Raw genomic sequence first — 19,040 nt, 5'->3', positions numbered from 1 at the left:
ACAACACACGCACACACACACACACACACACACACCCTTCCCAAAATGTATTTATCCCCAGTGGAGTTATGGCATTGAACTGCTTGGTTGATGTTGGGGGGGGGGGGGGGGGGTCTACAAATCTACAAGATGGATGATCTCTGTTTGGCTGTCAAAATCCATGGTAGATTTAAAAAAAAAAAAAACACAAACGGACAACACGGAAGGAGAAACATTAACTCACATCCGTATTTCATACAGGGTGGTTGCATCATAAATGTCCAACTTGCATAACTTAAAGTGAATCTATGAGGCCTTATACAGTATATCAGGAGTTAATCCAACTTTGCCTGGTCCACAATTGTCAGTCTATTTCAAAACAGGTACACCAGTGACATCAGTTCTGATATAGCGTCATTATGGAACCTTGCACATATTAACATACCATACAAATTTCAAACCCATGAGACAACTCCAAAATTTTCGGATGATGACTGACGGATACAGCAACGCACTGCTGTCTCTTTGTAAAAAAAATATATATTGATACACGCTCCAGTGGACTGGTATGTTAATTAAATACATGCTTATTTAAATTTGTCGACAGCTGGAATTTCACAGTGAACAGAGGATCGCTGTTCCCTGAAGAATGTAAAACATAATTGGTTGACAGCAAAAGTAACACACAATTAGTTTGTGGGTTTAATTAATATTATTCCGATGAAGTCCTGTTTTAGCGGCTACAGGACCTGTGGTTTCTGCCATCGATGTACCGTAACCATGCTGCAGATGTGCCGAGAGAAGAGCTGAGTGCGATTGTTTGTCGTTTGCAGCAGTTGCCTATGGTGGCTAAATCTCAGGAAAAACATACCCTCCAGGCTATTTCGGTACTATTTATCTGTGCTTGAAATGTCAATAGTGTACACTGATCAAAATAAGAGTCCCCGTCCCCCCCCCAATTCTGCAAATGTTACTAAATTGCCATTTCTGCATATGTATGTGGTTTTGAAAACTTGTTAGATATATTTGTGGTGACTTTAGTGTATGTGCACAGATGTAGTGACTGATCTCCAAATGATTGTAGGAGAAACAGTTACGTACAGTACCTATCAGAGCTGCCATTCCATCATTGAGCTCAGTGACATACATTTTACATTGACATTTTAGTCATTTAGCAGACACTCTTATCTAGAATGACGTACAGGAGCAATTAGGGTTAAGTGCCTTGTTCAAGGGCAAATCAACATTATACATGTTATGGGTCCAATTATGCTATGTCAATATCCCCTACACCTGACTAGTAACAACACAGCCTTTTGCATTATTCTGGGTACAGTAACCAGTCTCAGATCCACTGACAGGAACTGAAGTCTCTACGCTCTCCCACTCTCTTATTACCCTCTGCCATTTCAGCACCAGCATCCTAGAATCCATCATCACTCTCAACGCAGGTACCCTCGCTCTCTCTCTCTCTCTCTCTCTCTCTCTCTCTCTCCTCACGGGGACATTGACACCTGCAGTCCTTTGTGAGTCATGTATCACACTCTCTTAAATGGCCTACCATGGATTACGGACAATACACTTTGTTTTGGGCCATTGTGCAAAACATTAAAAAGCTATTTGCCAGCAGACCTATCGAGCCGAGCCTACAATCGGCCCCAGCATTAATCCTCAGGTGGATTGTTATTGTCATTGAGCGGTTAGGGGGATCTACAGGGGTGGTGTTGGGGGAGTTTATCAAGTCAGACCTCAGAATAGCAAACCAGGGTTTTGTCTTAAATCCTCTTCGAGGACTGCTTAGTGTTGTTGGTGGATACATTAGTAGAATTGCACAGACAGGCAGACACACACACACACGTGCACAAACACCTCTACCCTTATAACCGAGATCCTTATCACATCCAAAGAATATTAAATGCACATCACAAAGCCACCCTGTCATGTTTACTGCGGCAGCAGCGGAGGTAGTAGCAGAGGTTAGTGTCATGCTCTGGAAAACTCAACAGGGTCGGACAGGCTGTGAGCTGTCACCTCCCAGATCACAAGGCCAGCACCCCTGTAACCACTACCTCAGACAACACCGCTCACTTCTGTTTATCCTGTTATGCAGCCGAGCAAACAAACCTGACCTGCATTGTATTAAATCAAACAAAACCCTAGAACAGGTCACTGATGGTCAACTGCACCCAGTGCATCCATCAACAAAACCACCACCCTTCAGTGTGCACTGCACGTGCCACATATCTAAATGATATAACAGAAATTAGTAAATCATTGGCTGACCTGAAGAATGAGCGTCTGTCTCTATTTGCATGGGGGGAGGAAGTGAGTGAGTAAAGTGCTGAACGAGGTTTGCTTGGATTTCTACTCCTTCATCATTAATCCGGCTTAATTGCGGTCAAACGGTCAGCCCAGCCGAGGCACAACAATCGCTCAATGACACAGTTCGTTCTTCCGTCCCAACGCTGATGAATGATCTTTAAGGTCCCGGTGTGTGTTAGCTTAGCTCTCGCTGCTCAAACAATACCAACTATTTGGATAACTTTGAAGTTCGCAAGCACTCAGGCTGTAGTAGAAGTGTGTGTTGTGGCTGAGATGTTGGGTAATTCAGACTTCACATTTCATCCCATATCCTGGGCATAATTAGTGTATAGCTCAGCTGGAGGAGGGTTCTAGACATCTAAGAGTTTGTCTAGGGCCTAACTTCTGAAACACTTTGCCTGAGGGTTAGTATAGATTAGAAACAAGGCATAGATTAATGAGGGATCCTGTTCTGACCTGACAGCAAATATCTTTAACCTGTTATGGCTAGGGGGCAGTATTTTCACGGCTGGATAAAAAACGTACCCGATTTAATCTGGTTACCACTCCTACCCAGTAACTAGAATATGCATATACTTATTACATATGGATAGAAAACACCCTAAAGTTTCTAAAACTGTTTGAATGGTGTCTGTGAGTATAACAGAACTCATATGGCAGGCCAAAATCTGAGAAGGTTTCATTCAGGAAGTGGCCTGTCTGACAAGGTGTCGTTCTTCTTGTCTCTGTTTATTGAAGAGTGAGGATCTTAGCTGTCCCGTGACACTTCCTACGGCTGCCATAGGGTCTCAGAAGGCGGTAAAAAGCTGAATTGTGGCTTTGCAGGCTCTGGCTGAAAAAAAGTAGCGCGTTTGGGTAGTGGCTGGTTACAGTACTGTGAGACTCAGGCTCGTGCCCGCGTCGACCGAAAGCTTTGTTTACTTTCCTCTGTTTAGCTAAATGGACATTCTCGGTCGGAATATTATCGCTTTTTTACGAGAAAAATGGCATAAAAATGGATTTTAAACAGCGGTTGACATGCTTCGAAGTACGGTAATGGAATATTTAGATTTTTTTTGTCACGAATTGCGCCATGCGCGTGACCCTTATTTACCCTTTCAGATAGTGTCTGGAACGCACGAACAAAACGCCGCAATTTGGATATAACGATGGATTATTTTGGACCAAACCAACATTTGTTATTGAAGTAGCAGTCCTGGGAGTGCATTCTGACGAAGACAACAAAAGGTAATCAAACTTTTATAATAGTAAATCTGATTTTGGTGAAGGCTAAACCTGCCGGGTGTCTAAATAGCTAGCCCGTGATGCCTGGGCTATGTACTTAGAATATTGCAAAATGTGCTTTCACCAAAAAGCTATTTTAAAATCGGACATATCGAGTGCATAGAGGAGTTCTGTATCTATAATTCTTAAAATAATTGTTATGCTTTTTGTGAACGTTTATCGTGAGTAATTTAGTAAATTATTAGCACATTTCTCCGGAAGTTTGCGGGGGTATGCTAGTTCTGAACGTCACATGCTAATGTAAAAAGCTGTTTTTTGATATAAATATGAACTTGATTGAACAAAACATGCATGTATTGTATAACATAATGTCCTAGGTGTGTCATCTGATAAAGATCATCAAAGGTTAGTGCTGCATTTAGCTGTCTTCTGGGTTTTTGTGACATTATATGCTAGCTTGAAAAATGGGTGTCTGATTATTTCTGGCTTGGTACTCTGCTGACATAATCTAATGTTTTGCTTTCGCTGTAAAGCCTTTTTGAAATCGGACAGTGTGGTTAGATAAAGGAGAGTCTTGTCTTTAAAATGCTGGGAAATAGTCATATGTTTGAAAAATTGAAGTTTTTGTATTTTTGAGGAATTTGTAATTCGCGCCACGCCTATCATTGGATATTGGAGCAGGTGTTCCGCTAGCGGAACGTCTAGATGTAAGAGGATAAATACAATTCAATTAAATCCAGCTTTATTTATATAGCACATTTCAGATGTGAATACAATGCAATGTGCTTCACAGGATAAGAACAATTAAAATAGGAACATAAATATTTACTTCACAACAAACATAAAATTATACAAAACAAAAGAATAACAATAAAAACAGAGACAAAAAAACACCCTAAGGAAAAGCAAAGCTAAAAAAGTTGAGCATTACAGTGGTCAAGCCTGCTTTCAATAAAAGCATGGATTAGTCTCTCTGTATCAGCCTAAGATAGAAACTGCCACACTTTGGCAATGTTCCTCAGGTAGTAAAATGCTATTTTGGTCACATTCCTAATGTGTGATTCGAAATTGAGTTCAGAATCTAAAATGACACCTAGGTTTTTAAACTGGTGTTTTATCTTTATTGCCTGTGAATTCAAATGTGTGGTCAGAGTCTCTCTCTGTGCTTTGGCTCCAATAATAAGTACCTCATTCTTGTCTTGATTTAGCTGGAGGAAGTTGTGAGCCATCCAAGTATTTAAATCACAAAAACAGTCTAATAATTTATCTGTGGAGCTAAAATCATCTGGTGACACAAATGTGTGTATTGCTGTCTATTGTTGTGTATTGTCTGTGTATCAGTGAAAATCAATCAAAACAATTTACAAAAAAACAAACAACTCAGGATCCAGTCTTAATGTAAGTCTGAATGCAATGTTCTAACATAAAGAAGACGATAAATCTGGAGCCGATAAACTCGTCAGGTTGGCCTGATTGTTACGCCAATGTCACAATTAGATCTCCCTTAATATAATACAGCAGCATTAAGTTCTGAAACAATTGTTTGATATCCTCACATTAAGGTTAATTTCACATCAAGCCACATGAGCATTTAGATTACTGACATCTGCACTGTCAATTAAGTAGGGTCCGGATATTGGTTTGAGTGAGTTAGCTAATGATAACATAATGAATGAGCGTGGCACTCGATGGAGAACCATGACTTGCGGCTCAGAGGCAGATGACAAGAAGTAGACTGGCCTGGATCGGTTTAATTCAGTATCCAATGTGTCTTGTCAAACTTAATCACATTAAAGCAATGTGTTTCTCAGTGTCTTGCACAATGGGGATATACATAGCTTCTTATAATTGATAGATAGATAACAGATACATCATATTTAACCAGATAAGTCATTGACAATGCATTAATAACAACCCGTCTGTCAAGATTCGGATTTAATTGTCAAGTTATGACTTTAGTATTTCATTAACTTCTGAAAAGGTTCTGATACAAAGCGCTTTATTCAATCTGTTTCGCTGAAGCGTTACAGATTGTGCCATAGAAATGTAAATGTAATTTCCGATTGAGCAGACATATGCAGAGTTTACCATGAAGGCAGTCTCCACTAACGCAGGAGCATTGCCTTTAAGCCTTTAAATTTCAATCACGCTGCAATGCTTAACTTCCGCAATATGGATTGAATAGAGCCCAAACCTTAAACTTCATTATAGTACCTGACTACAGAAATCTAACAGGTAAGAGAGATATATATCACTGGAGAATACCTCTTCATGTTTAAAAACAGCTACATTGCATTTATTAAAAAAGCTAGGAAACTGTGCTGGGTAGGTAACTGCGTTGGTTTTTTAATGTAGCTCCAGGTTAAGTTGCCATGGGGTAGCCACAGGTTCCATTCGGCTTAGAATCTGCCCAATTACTGGTCCTGTTTCCCCTTAGCAACTCCACTTTCTGTTTGGGCAGGGGTGGAGGGTGGACCAGGATGGGACAATTTCAACAGAGAACCCCCGATTCCACAGATCGACAGCTTTAGCTTCTTTTCTTTAACTTCTTTTTTTTGTACAGACCATTTTCCACTCAATTAAGATGCGGTACGGGACTGGAAAGGGGGTCACTGGCTGCGAGTGAAAAATCAATTTGATTTGATGATTCAACCAATTGCAATCTGTTTTCAGGCAATTTGACTACTCCTGGTGTGACATTTTGACATTCAGTCCTTGTGACAAACATAATATTTCAGCAAACATTACAAAAGCAATACAGTGGATATCCGCAGGGGGGTTGCAAGGTGTGACCATTGCTTTCAACAAGGTTCTTATTTCCCAAGCGGTATGCCTGGTTTGTTTTGAAGGGCTGCTGAACTGAGCCGCTCTTTTCACCAGACATCACACAGAGAACTCATTAATTAATGGAACGACTGCATTAATACAACTCAATTATGCAAGAGGTTATTTTCACAGAGTTAAGAGGTTTCTTCCGGCCTTGGTTCCCTCTCCGTTGGGGCGTCCCTTTTGTAAAGATGCAGATAAACAGTTAAAACTCTTTACATCTTCCCTCTGAAGGTTATCTTAAGTTCAAGAGTATGTGGTTATGATTTAAAAACGGAAACCTCAAAGCATTATTCTTGCTTTTATACCATTTCAGGGTCCTTTCCAACCCTGCAAGATGTTGTGGTGGTGTGCTCATTTGCACAGGACTGGGGTGCGTTGGCTATGCGTCTCACAACATGCACACAAAGAGAACATTCGGTAACACGTTACATTAAGAACAATGTGTAATTACAGTGTTACTACACAGGTATAAAAGCACGTTTCTAACGGATGTTCCAGAAAACACTGAGTAACACTTGAATGGTCTGAAACCCCTTAACTATTTTGTGTACATATGGGTGTGGGTTCCTATAATATTCTGTTTCTCTATCCCAAATGGAGACTGTGGGGCTGCATTACCATAATTCTATTCAGTTCTGTCTGCATAGGCTTCTCTTAGCTTGGTATTTATAACTCAACACATTTCACTCATCCTCTCTGCTAAATTATTTAGCAGCACAAACCACATTAATGGGGAATACATCTCTGGGGGGGGGGGGTTATTTATGTACGACAAAGACAAGGAATTTAAGCATTGTAATTCAAATGAGGATGAGCAGAGAGAGATGAGGGGGAAAGATAATGGAGAGGGCTGGGGTGGGGTTTAGATAGGTTTGCCAGGGTTTTCCATTGACCTCAGGGGAAAAAACCTACCAAAGGGCTATGTTGCATTTTCCAAAGCCGTTTTGGATACGACAGAGTAACGGGATTTTCTCGTTAGGAGGAAGAAAGAAAGACGATGTTCATGTGGCAGGAATAACTATCATGTCAAATGTTGGCAGTAGCCACAGGGACACCAAGGTGTGGTTAAAATCACTGAGGAAGCCAAGCAAACCAGTAAAAAAGCCATATTACAACCTATGTTGTGATAATTGTGTTGTTTACTCAATAACCCATTAGTTGAAACGCCAGCGTGATATACAGTAAGGTCGTGACAGCAAAAAGACAACAGTCACACAGTGGCAGAATAAATTCAACTACACAAACGTTTGTTTCATTACCGGAGAGCAAAATTTGTCTGGTGAAGTCCACAAAGATAATATGTCATGTAATCACCTGCAGCATGGTCAAGCAAGTTCATATTTTTGACAGTCGACTAAACAACTACTGATTTAGAACCACAGAGATACCGCAAAGTCAGCACAAAGACAACAGGAGCACTGCCTCTGCTATTCCAGCACCATTTCAACTTAAACATAATCAAATCAACAAGGGTATATACTGTATGCTTAGTTTAATACAATGAAAACAAACTTAAAGATACCAAAAACAATGTAGACCAATCAATGTTGCTAAATATCATGTGGTTGTCCATGGTACTGCTTTCTGTGTGTGTGCGCACAAGTAAAACAAAAAATGTTGACTTACCCTACTTGTAGACGAGTTTAATGCCAATGCCATCATCCTCCCTTTTAATGTTGGCAAAACAATCTATGGCTCGGTAATACAGTACACTTAATTTTTTGTTGTCATGGGCTAGCTAGCTAAAATGCTCGCTAGCCTAATTTCATCGCATGGGCAACAATAAACCAGCTAAGTTAGCTAGCTAATTAACGTGAACCTACTAGGCTACCCCATCTCCATCCATGGCTTAGCAAAGGGACAATTTTACAAGCTAGTTGATGCGGGACATCAACATAAGTAGACCAGAAACTAAAATGGCGTTATGCTAAGGAAGTAATTTGATTGGTGTGACGTCAAATCCAAACTGGCCTCCATTGGGGAGTGTTTTGCTGCACCAGGATAACCCACACTTGAGCTTAGCTCAACTCTGATTGAAAATATATATATGTATCATTTTTATCAAGGGAGGTCAAATTCTTCCTGGCATCAATCTATCAAATGCTACGGGTGCAACATGTTATACTCTTTCGGTCCAGACAGCATCAGATACCTGGGCTACACATACTGAGACAGAGGAGTGCTGTTTCCCTCGCTCGCATGATTTCTCCAGTGAGATTCAGCCACTTGCGAATTGAAGGAAAATTATGAAAACACAGATAGAGACTAAATATAAATTATTTATATTATTCTATTGGTCAAATATTTGAAGAATCCTGGCTTCCCTTGGCATCCATGAACACACGCCACAGCCATGGAATTGTTTTTCAAGTTCCCTTCAGGTCAGGAGGAGTGCTAACACTTTTTTTAATGGTTTTAAATGTATTCCTGGAACATAGCTGGCTGTGTGACAACCTGGCAGTGTTTTTTTAATCTGTGAGTGTTCTATATCTAGTAGCACAAACATTTAATTCAAATGTCTAATAGGGATTCAGCAAATCATGACATGATGATATCATGATATGTTCTTGTAAAATTATGAAAAAGAGAGCCAGACACCAAATTACCTGTGTCACTTTTAGCTATTTAGCAAAGGTTGTAACCTGTGTTGATATTGTTGGCCAGATTCACATGGTAACAGGTTCACTGTTACCATGGAAACATAATTCTCGTTAATAGGCCTATTCATAGGTTGCATCTCCATCACTTGGTCGCGTCATGCCATTGTTATGAACGTTATTAAGCCGCCCTGAATGGACGGCGCCATAGTGGTGCACTAAAGTGGTGATAAGCCAAATCATTCTGGATGGAGGCTAACTGCTGTTTCACCTAAATTAGACTATAGTGCCTGGAAATACAATGACATTGCTAAAGTTGTCAATTATTTAGTAGGAAACAACTTTGCCAGCATTATCATGTCATCAAATTTACTTTAGACAGATCGCAATGTTGTCGTTAGCTAGCAAAGTTTGTAAAAAATAGCTAGCAATGCTAACATTAGCTAGCTAAAATTAGATAACGTTATATTGAATCTAAAGTTAATCTGGTGACATCAAAAGGTTTTCCTACAAATGATTTGCCTCCTTTTGAATGTGATTGTATTTCCAAGCCACTGTAATGCACTTTTGATGAAATCTTCATCAGCGCTCATTGATGATCCATTGAGAAGAATGCTCAGCCGGGCATCAGTTCAAAACAAACGTTCAAAACAATATTTTCCAATTCAGAACCGTGTCAAATGACTTATGTGGTTTTTGTAACATACACAGGCATTATATTACTTCAAAGGGTTATACAGAGTGCCTCCCCAGACTTCTTTCAAACAACATTTTCTAGTTCATCAATTAGAAATTGTTTGGTTTGTGACATGAATATGTATGGAGTTTAAACCCACTCAGTTGGCTTTTGATTATGAAGTTGACTCTCTCTTTTCTCAACAGGGTATCTAGTCTGTTTTTTTAAATATCAAACAGAAGACATATTGCAACTTTTCAGAACTGAAAATACTCACTGGGCATAAACTGGTTGAATCAATGTTCTTTCAACATATTACATGGAAAATACATTGGCTTCGGAAAAACTGTTGCTTTGAGGGTGACATTTCAACCACAGGATTAAGTCATCATGGTAACCAATTTTCAACATACACACATTTTTACCTTTGAAACAATGTAACATGTTCAAGTTATATCCACTATCAGAAAAAAAACAATAGGCTGGGAAGCACCTCCTATTGGAGAGTTGATCTATCTACAGCTATTCCTTTGGTCTCCCATCCAGGGTTTTAACCAAATTTGTCACTGACTACTATCAATGTGCTATCTTGTCAATGATTATTGAGAGATCTCCACTTACTAAATTAATAGATTCACTGTTGCTATCAAACATATTCCAAAGGGTAGGTTTAACAGAGCAAATTAAATGTAACAGTTGTCGTGACTTGATTTTAACCTGTTGAGGACAGACGTTCCGCTAGCGGTACCCCGTTCCACCTGTGGAACCCCTAGCCAACAGCCAATGGCATCGCACGGCGCGAAATACAAAACCAACTAAAATACCACAACTCAATTTTCTCAAACAATCAACTATTTTACACCGTTTTAAAGATAAGACTCTCGTTAATCTAACCACATTGTCCGATTTCAAAAAGGCTTTACAGCGAAAGCAAAACATTAGCTTATGTTAGGAGAGTACATAGACACAAATAATCACACAGCCATTTTCCAAGCAAGCATATATGTCACATAAACCTAAACCACAGCTAAATGCAGCACTAAACTTTGATGATCTTCATCAGATGACACTCGTAGGACATTCTGTTATACAATACATGCATGTTTTGTTCAATCAAGTTCATATTTATATCAAAAACCAGCTTTTTACATTAGCATGTGATGTTCAGAACTAGCATACCCACCGAAAACTTCCGGTGAATTTACTAAATTACTCATGATAAACATTGACAAAATACATAACAATTATTTTAAGAATTATAGATACAGAACTCCTTTATGCAATTGCGGTGTCAGATTTTAAAATAGCTTATCGGCGAAAGCACATTTTTGCAATATTCTGAGTACATAGCTCGGCCATCACGGCTAGCTATTTTGACACCCACCAAGTTTGGGGCTCACTAAACTCAGAATTACTATTAGAAAAATTGGATTACTTTTGCTGTTCTTCATCAGAATGCACTCCCAGGACTTCTAGTTCAACAACAAATGTTGTTTTGGTTCCAAATAATCCATAGTTATATTCAAATAGCTCCGTTTTGTTCGTGCGTTCAGATCACTATCCGAAGGGAGACGCGCGAACGCATTTCGTGACAAAATTTCAAAATATTCCATTACCGTACTTAGAAGCATGTCAAACGCTGTTTAAAATAAATTTTAATGCTTTTTTTCTTGTAAAATAGTGATAATATTCCAACCGGGCAACGATCAAAGGCTGAAAGGAAAAAAATGGAGGAGTCTTGTGAGCGCGCATCTGTCTCACTGTCCCCAGGCTGACCACTTGCAAATTCTGCTGCTGTTCTTTGCCCAGAGACAGCAGACACCCCATTCCACTTTCGGGCGGCTTTAGAGAGCCAATGGAAGCCTTAGAAAATGTCACGTTACAGCACAGATGCTGTATTTTCGATAGAGATGCAACAGAAGGACAACAAATTGAAGAGTGTTCTCTATCCAAATCTACTAATTATATGGATATTCTAGTTTCTGGGCAGGAGTAGTAACCAGATTAAATCGGGTACGTTTTTTATCCAGCTGTGAAAATACTGCCCCCTATCCCAAAGAAGTTAACATTAATCTGAAGACTTATTTATCTAATTCACTAACTATGTTTAACCCTCCTGCTGTGTGTTACGGCTGTCGTAGAGAGGGGACCAAAGCGCAGCGTGGTAAGTGTTCATTATACATTTATTAATAAACAATGAAACACTATAACAAAGAAACAAAACGAAAAGCAAACAGTTCCATCAGGCAACGAATACAAAACAGAAAAGAACTACCCACAAAACACAGGTGGGAAAAGGCTGCCTAAGTATGATTTCTAATCAGAGACAACGATAGACAGCTGCCTCTGATTAGAAACCATACTCGGCCCAACACAAAGAAATACAAAACATGGAATGCCCACCCCACACCCTGACCTAACAAAACAGAGAAATAAACCGTCTCTCTCAGGTCAGGGCGTGACACTGTGTTCGTTTCATGTTAATTAATTATGTGTTCCCGGTCCAAAATGACCGCCCCATTATAGCTGATTATAAATCCATAATAATTCATATATTATCACCTAATGTTGTGTTTGATCTTTTTGTGAATTTAAGTTCTTGTGAACATTACAAGTCTTGAACTTCTATTTGCTATTTATGGCCTGTAGGCCGCATTGACCTGAGATCATACAACTCGTTTTTGAGTAGAAAAAGCATAATGTATGGAATATTAACAAATACTCAGATGAAACGTGCTATTTATCACATCTCTTGGTCTGGATCATATTCTGTGTTGTCTTCAACTTCTGACACTTCCTCCTCTAATGCATCTTCACTGTCAGTTTCCTGGCCTCTCTCCTCCTCACCAGTGTCATGATCAAAGATATGATCAAGAGCCTCACATACAGTATATCATTTGGTCATTGTGCTGCCACAGAATGAATTGTGAGCAAGGCCTCAAAAACACTTTATATACAAGAGCAGCGAGAAAAGTTATATATATTATTGAAACAATGTTGCGATTGTTTGTAAGAATGCCAACCGGTGTGGTTCCCGTGGGGGAAAGATTCTATTGGAGAAAGGTTCCCGTGTTGGTTGCCGTGGAAGCCAAGAAGGGGAGTGAGGTGTGTGTGTGTGTGTGTGTGTGTGTGTGTGTGTGTGTGTGTGTGTGTGTGTGTGTGTGTGTGTGTGTGTGCTCAAACACACATGCATGTGGGGGTCTGGGAGAGGAAGTGTGTCCATTTCATGAATGTGCCTGAACTCAATTTTATACACTAATTGTAGTCTCACCCATTCATTTCTAATGACCGGTCATTTTTGACACCACAGGTGTACAAAAGTTAAATATTTTACCCAAAATGTAATGAAAATCATCAAAATGTATTTTGTGTGTTCAGATGCCCTGTGTGGACAAAGTCATGGAACCTTAAGACAATCAGATTTAAGGAACTACATTTTTCATGGAGAAAACTTGTAGATCGTTCCAATTCAAACGGAACACAACAGGAGAGTTAATTGTTACCCGATTTAAAATTAATCATGTAGCAATTAAATCTAGATGTTCCGCTAGCGGAACACCGCTCCAATATCCAATGATAGGGAGTGGCACGAATTACAAAGTCCTCAAAAATCCCAAAACTTCAATTTTTCAAACATATGACTATTTTACACCATTTTAAAGACAAGACTCTCCTTTATCTAACCACATTGTCCAATTTCAAAAAGGCTTTACAACGAAAGCAAAGCATTAGATTATGTCAGGAGAGTACCCAGCCAGAAATAATCACACAGCCATTTTTCAAGCTAGCATATATGTCACAAAAAACAAAACCACAGCTAAATGCACCACTAACCTTTGATGACCTTCATCAGATGACACTCCTAGGACATTATGTTATACTATACATGCATGCTTTGTTCAATCAAATTCATATTTATATCAAAAAACTGCTTTTTACATTAGCATGTGACGTTCAGAACTAGCATACCCACCGAAACTTCAGGTGAATTTACTAAATTACTCACGATAAACGTTCACAAAAAACATAACAATTATTTTAAGTATTGTACATACAGAACTCCTTTATGCAATCGCTATGTCCGATTTTAAAATAGCTTTTCGGTGAAAGCACATTTTGCAATATTCTGAGTAGATAGCCCGGCCATCATGGCTAGCTATTTTGACACCCACCAAGTTTGGCACTCACCAAACTCAGATTTACTATAACCTCTATGGGCTAGGTGGGACGCTTGCGTCCCACCTACGTAACAGCCACTGCTGTTAGGGGGCAGCATTGACACGGCTGGATAAAAAACATACCCGATTTAATCTGGTTACCACTCCTACTCAGTAACTAGAATATGCATATACTTATTACATATGGATAGAAAACACCCTACATTTTCTAAAACTGTTTGAATGGTGTCTGTGAGTATAACAGAACTCAAATGGCAGGTCAAAACCTGAGAGATTCCTTTACAGGAAGTGGCCTGTCTGACCCTTTGTTGAACTTCTTTTCCATCTCTATCATTTACTAAGGATCTCTGCTCTAACGTGACACTTCCCACGTCGTCCATAGGCGCTCAGAGCCCGGGAAAAAACAGAATGTAGTCATTCCAGCCCCAGGCTGAAACACATTATCGCCTTTCTCAAGTGGCCCATCAAGAGACACTAGCTTATGCGCGTGACCCCGACCGCCCCCGCCTTTGGGATTTTTTCCTCTGTTTGCCGAAAAGGAGATTCCCTGTCGGAATATTATCGCTTTTCTACGAGAAAAATGTCGTAAAAATTGATTTTAAACAGCGGTTGACATGCTTCGAAGTACGGTAATGGAATACTTAGAATTTTATTGTCACGAATTGCGCCAAGCGCGTGACACTTCTTTACTATTTCGGATAGTGTCTGGAACGCACGAACAAAACGCCGCTATTCGGATATAACGATGGATTATTTTGGACCAAACCAACATTTGTTATTGAAGTAGCTGTCCTGGGTGTGTATTCTGACGAAGACAACAAAAGGTAATGACATTTTTATAATAGTAAATATGATTATGGTGAGTGCTAAACTTGCCGGGTGTCTAAATAGCGAGCCCGTGATGCCTGGGCTATGTACTTAGAATATTGCAAAATGTGCTTTCACCAAAAAGCTATTTTAAAATCGGACATATCGAGTGCATAGAGGAGGTCTGTATCTATAATTCTTAAAATAATTGTTATGCTTTTTCTGAACGTTTATCGTGAGTAATTTAGTAAAATGTTAGCGAATTCCCCGGAAGTTTGCGCGGGGTATGCTAGTTCTGAACGTCACATGCTAATGTAAAAAGCTGGTTTTTGATATAAATATGAACTTGATTGAACAAAACATGCATGTATTGTATAACATAATGTCCTAGGGTTGTCATCTGATGAAGATCATCAAAGGTGAGTGCTGCATTTAGCTGTCTTCTGGGTTTTGGTGACATTATATGCTGGCTTGAAAAATGGGTGTCTGATTATTTCTGGCTTGGTACTCTGCTGACATAATCTAATGTTTTGCTTTCGTTGTAAAGCCTTTTTGAAATCGGACAGTGTGGTTAGATTAACGAGAGTCTTATCTTTAAATGGCTGTAAAATAGTCATATGTTTGAGAAATTGAAGTAATAGGATTTTTAAGGTTTTGAAAATCGCGCCACAGGATAGCCGTGGCTGTTACGTAGGTGGGACGAATTCGTCCCGCCTAGCCTAGAGAGGTTAATTAAATTCGCTTTTGAAGATACTTTACTTAGGAAAGCTAAATCAGCCATACCATTGATTGTCCGGGAGCAAAGTTCAAACCATTTAAAACGTGTAGCTGCCGCTTCACGCTTTTTCTGGTCCAATGTGTTAGTTTTTTAACCATCATTTATACACTTTGCTCGGACGGCTGACACGCTCTATAACCTCAATTCAGGGCGGTGATTACCAGAGGTGTGGACTCGAGTCACATGACTTGGACTCAAGTCAGACTCGAGTCGTAAATATGATGACTTGCAACTCGACTTTGGCTTTAACACCACTGACTCATGACTTAACTTGGACTTGAGCCTTTTGATTCAAACTGACTTGATACCCTCCCCAAGCCCAGATTTAAAAAATGATGCTATTCAAAAAAGTGTGCATTGCATCAACTCTTCATTTAAGGAAAAAGTGATAACATCGATATTTTGGGTCCATGGCAAGGAAACTCCCCAGACCTTAATCCCATTGAGAACTTGTGGTCAATCCTCAAGAAGCGGGTGGACAAACAAAAACCCACAAATTCTGACAAACTCCAAGCATTGATTATGCAAGAATGGGCTGCCATCAATCAGGATGTGGCCCAGAGTTTAATTGACAGCATGCCAGGGCGGATTGCAGAGGTCTTGAAAAAGAAGTGTCAACACTGCAAATATTGACTCTTTGCATCAACTTCATATCATTGGCAATAAAAGTCTTTGACACTTATGAGATGCTTGAAATTATACTTCAGTATTCCATAGTAACATCTGACAAAAATATCTAAAGACACTGAAGCAGCAAACTTTGTGGAAATGAATATTTGTGTCATTCTCAAAACTTTTGGCCACGACTGTACAATGTTGTTGGTCCATCCTCATTTTTACCCATATACCATTAGGTGCCCTTCTTTGCGAGGCATTGGAAAACCTCCTTGGTCTTTGTGGTTTAATCTGTTTTTGAAATTCACTGCTCGACTGAGAGACCTTACAGATAATTGTATATGTGGGGTACAGAGATGAGTTAGTCATTCAAAAGTAATCTTAAACAATACAATTGCACAGAGTCCTTATTATGTGACTTGTTAATCAGTACTACACAAATGGGTTTAATTATTTATTTACTAACTAACTAAATAATAACACAGAATACACATACATACTTACATAAGACAAAAGTCCCTAGTGGACTGACAATATATTATGGCTTGTTACATCATAGATGTGAAAGAAGGAAAAAGTGAGAGAGAGGGAAAGGGACACTTATCGAACATTTGGAAACTACGCTCACAGTAACCATTTACTTTGCATTCAAACCCCTGCCTGTTTTGGAATAAGAAGTAATGAATGTATTTGCGTGTGGATGTCTTTGTTTGTCATCTATCTCTATTGAAACCAATCATCCCTTCTATGAGAATGGGTCGAATGGTGTAAGGCTCTGGATGTCCACCAGAGGTCACAATGTCCTTCTTCTTAGTTGTCTTGGCGTCAATGGGCTGTTTCTTCAGAGCAGCTACTTAGATGCACCAATGATTGTCTAAGATGTGATTTTCTCCTTCCCACCTTGTGTCTTTAATCAGAGTTTGAAGCACTTTACATTTGCAGCTGGAGACTGGCAGTATCCTAGTCTGGTAGGTGAGGTTATCTTCTTCACCTCGTGTTAGTTCAACGGTTCAGCCATTTCCCACATGTAGTCTTTGAGGTTGAGAGTTTCCAACCGTTTCAACGTGTGGACCATGGTCTCACGTCTTCTGGTAGGGTATGTTAATTCTTAGTCAGTCCTTTTAAGCCCTGTGGTCGAAAAGGGCGGTTCCATCATGCTGACAAGCTCTCTGACCTCATTCGGGGGGTGGCAACTTAATGTGCAAAGTATATTATTAGAAGTTATCTCTTATGACTCCTAAGATCACATTCATATCTTAACAAAAATAGTTCCACCCATTTTTATATCACATAGACAACATATTGCGTGGAAACTTGACAGCTAGAGGGGGTTTCCTTCCTAAATTACAGTATTTGGTTCATACAGTTTTTAATAACATCCCAAAATGACAAACAATATGACATGATTATTCTCTAGCTCCCTACTGACCATTTCCCACATTCGGGTGTTAGAAATATTGTTCCAAAGTTCACTCTTTGGACGTTAGAGAGATAAAGACATTCCAATACTAGAGAGCCAGAGATAGTTCTCTCCTGCTTGATTTAGGACAGGCTTTGAAGGTGACCATCCAGCATCTCCCCCTCTCCTCTTTCAAATCAAATGAAATTGTATGGTTAACAATTCCTCAACAACTACAAATCTAAAAGGGGTGAATGAGAATATTTACATATAAGTATATGGATGAGCGATGGCCAAGCGGCAATGGCAAGGTGCAGTAGATGGTATAAAATACAGTATATACATGTAACATTAATAATGTTTACATATCTTACATTACTTAAGTGGCATTATTTAATGTGGCATTGTTAACCTCTTGGGGCTAGGTGGGACGCTAGCGTGCCACCCGTGGTGCACTCCATCAACAGCAGGTGCATTTCAAGAGCGGCAAATTTGAATCCAAATAAATGTCAAAATTCAAATTTTTCAAAAATACAACTATGTTACACCATTTGAAAGATAAACATCTCCTTAATCTAACCACGTTTTACGATTTCAAAAAGGTTTTACGGCGAAAGCATAAATTTAGAGTATGTTAGGACAGTACATTTACAAGAGTTGTGTGTAATGTTTTGTCAAGTCAAAGACAGGGTCACCAAAACCATAAAACCAGCTAAAATGATACACTAACCTTTTACAATCTCCATCAGATGACACTCCTAGGACATTATGTTAGACAATGCATGCATTTTTAGTTCTATCAAGTTGATATTTATATCCAAAAACAGCGTTTTACTATGGCATTGATGTTGAGGAAATCGTTTCCCTCCAATAACCGGCAGTCAAGTCAGCGTCACAAATTAAATAATTAAAATTAGAAAACATTGGTAAAATATTATATTGTCATTTAAAGAATTATAGATTTACATCTTTTGAACGCAATCAACTTGCCAGATTTAAAAATAACCTTACTGGGAAATCACACTTTGCAATAATCTGAGCACTGTGCCCAGAAAAATACGCGTTGCGATACAGACTAGACGTCATGTTGGGGAGATCTAAAATCGAAAATACTATGTAAATAATCCATTACCTTTGATTCTCTTCATCAGATGTCACTTCCAGGTATCACAGGTCCATAACGAATGTAGTTTTGTTCAAAAAAGCTCATCATTTATGTCCAAAAATCTCCGTCTCGTTAGCACATGATGTAAGCCAGCCGGACTTCTCGTCATGAACGAGGGGAAAAAATATATTTCCGTTCGTTCAAACATGTCAAACGTTGTATAGCATAAATCATTAGGGCCTTTTTTAACCAGAACATGAATAATATTCAAGGTGGACGAATGCATACTCTTTTATAACGTATTGGAACGAGGGTACCCAACATGAAGTAGCGCGCCAGGTGTCTAATGGGACATCATCGTTCCATGGCTCTTGTTCGGTCAGATCTCCCTCCAGAAGACTCAAAACACTTTGTAAAGGCTGGTGACATCTAGTGGAAGCAATAGGAAGTGCCAAAATATTCCTAAACCCCTGTGTTTTTCAATGGGATAGGTTTAAAGTCAATACAACACATCAGGTATCCACTTCCTGT

The sequence above is a fragment of the Salmo salar genome, chromosome 18, assembly GCF_965601325.2.
Source record: "Salmo salar chromosome 18, fSalSal1, whole genome shotgun sequence".
Taxonomy (NCBI): domain Eukaryota; kingdom Metazoa; phylum Chordata; class Actinopteri; order Salmoniformes; family Salmonidae; genus Salmo; species Salmo salar.
Note: the sequence above shows the minus strand (reverse complement) of the source record.